Genomic DNA, 2,507 nt, shown 5'->3' on the forward strand with positions numbered 1-2,507 from the left:
GTGGCCGGCGGGCTTCGCCGGAGGAAGGTGGCGGGGTTGGGGGAAGCTCGTGGGCGGCGGCGCAGGGAAACGAGGCGGCTCGGCGGTGCGGGGGGAAGTGGGCGGTGCGGAACAAAATGAGGCGGCTCTGCAGAATAAGACTCTTAAGGGTGTTATCATAATAGACCCATCCTATATATATATGTATATGTATATATATATATATATATATATATATATATATATATATATATATATATAACTATAATTTATTTTGCTTCCTCCTGGTTTCCTGACATCACGGTCTCACACCATTGTCAACCTATGTACTCCCTCCTTTCCGGTTTACAGGGCTTATCTCAAAATATTAGTTTTTCCATTTTATAAGGCTCATTTTGGTTGTTTTCCATCACATGTTTAGATTCCAAGCTGCATTAAATCATTGCATGCAAGTATTAAGAGAAAATTGACCAATGCATGTACTTTATGCATGCATGCATTGCAATTAATGCATTGATAAACATAATTTTTTGAGGATAACAAGAGCATTAATTAGGTGCTTTTGCAAAACTACAAAAAGTATTCCACCACTCACCATCTACCTTGGTTGGTGAGATTTTTGAATTAAGCACTATAAACCAGAAAGGATGGAGTAGTCAATAAATGAGAGAATTGCACAAGAAGCGGCCGACAGCTGGGACCAAGCAGCTCGAGCAGTATTTGTGTTTTTGAGGTGTGAGCACTACAAAGTTTTTCGATGTTTAGCCCAGATATTAATTTTTCTCCTCTGAACAACAACGAAAACATCACTGCAGGTATTAACTGAGCGGGCTGTGGCCCGTCTAGCCCATGCCAGATATCCAGCCCAGATATTAATTTTTTTCAAGTTGAAAATGGCTAGCCCAGCTATACTTTTTTTAGGAATACCCAAGCAAGGTCAAGTTGTTATTCTCCGCCCCGCTGGACTGCAAATCTTTTCTAGGAGAGATGTATTAGGCTTAACAAGAAAATGGGCTTTAAGAAATAATAAATGGGATGTAATTATAAAAACTGGGCAGTAACTATAAAAAATGCACCAAACATGTGATTACTTTATAAAATATTATTTTTGGATATTGAAAATTTTAATTTCATTAATTGTTGCGAGCGCAATGTTTCGTTGGATTTTTACGTAATATAAATCTATATTGAAATTGTATTTAATCTGACTACAAATTTCGGGATAAAAATATTTCGGATCCCATCAAAATGTGGGAAATTTTATTGAATTTTGTTTTGAATGGTTGGTTGAAATGGGCTGTACTTTTAACAAACTGTAAATGGGCTGTAGTAAATTCTATTAGAATTCAAAAATGGGCTACACATTCTTACAAATCTCAAATGGGCTATAAGTTCTCTGCCACACACTTCTAGCCTTACTAAGTTCACGCGTCCCTAAAAAACAGAGTTGACGCGTATGCAAGGCTTTGTCAACTTATAGTCAACAAACGGTTCTAGCAGCAGTGGCCGTTGGATGTCCATCCAACGGATACCGTGCTTCTTATTCAATCTCGGATATTCTAGCTTCATCCGCCCAAAAAATGATTTCTCCCCCTGACATCTGGGGCGCACCGTTTGGAAGCTGACCTGTGGGCCTACTAAGTTGACGTACTAAGGGCTTTGTCAACTTAGTCAATATAAACGATTCTAGCTGCAGTGACCGTACGATGTCCATCCAATGGCCGTCGTGCTTCTTCAACCTCTGGTCTTCTTGCTCCAGCCGCCCAAAGCAGCGCCAGTCATGCCGCCTGCTCCTGCCTCCCGTGGCCGGCTGTGCTGCCGCGGAGGCCTCACCGCCCCCTACTACTCCCACTGCTGGCCAGGGCATCCCTCCACTCACCCACAGCCCTGTTATTCTGCGGTGATGGCAGCGCAGCCGAACTAGTGAACCCTCGTACTCCTCTCTGCGTGTGCATCCACTGCCGCGTCTTCCCCAGCCCCGCGTCGTCCCCTTCCTAGGCCTCACCGTCGTCCACTGCCGTGGTGCTCTCGGCGCGGCATGGTCAATGTGGTCAAGGAACGACTTGCATCGGATGTGGACTGTATGTGGAGAGGCTGACAGCTGGGTCCATGGCAGCCACAAGGAAGTGCCTCCTTATTACGTGCAAAATAATTATTCCTCCACCTGACAGTGGGGACCCACCGGACGTGCCACCGTATTCTGCGAAAAAAATGATTCGCCCCCTGACCGCTGGGACTCACGAGCTACATCTTCGCACGCAAGGAAGTGCATCCGAAAAAAACAATTCGCCCCCTGACTGCTGGGACCCACCAGCTACATCTTCGTACGCAAGGAATTGCGTCCGAAAAAAATGATTTGCCCCCCGACTGCTGGGACCCACCAGCTACACCTTCGCATGCAAGGAAGTGCGTCCGGGCAAAAAAAAACCATTCGCCCCCCTAACTGCTGGGACCCAGCAGCTACACCTTCGCACGCAAAGAAGTGTGTCCAGGAAAAAACACAAAACGATTCACCCCGCTGACTGCTG

This window comes from Triticum dicoccoides, chromosome 6B (assembly GCF_002162155.2).
Source record: "Triticum dicoccoides isolate Atlit2015 ecotype Zavitan chromosome 6B, WEW_v2.0, whole genome shotgun sequence".
NCBI classification, from domain to species: domain Eukaryota; kingdom Viridiplantae; phylum Streptophyta; class Magnoliopsida; order Poales; family Poaceae; genus Triticum; species Triticum dicoccoides.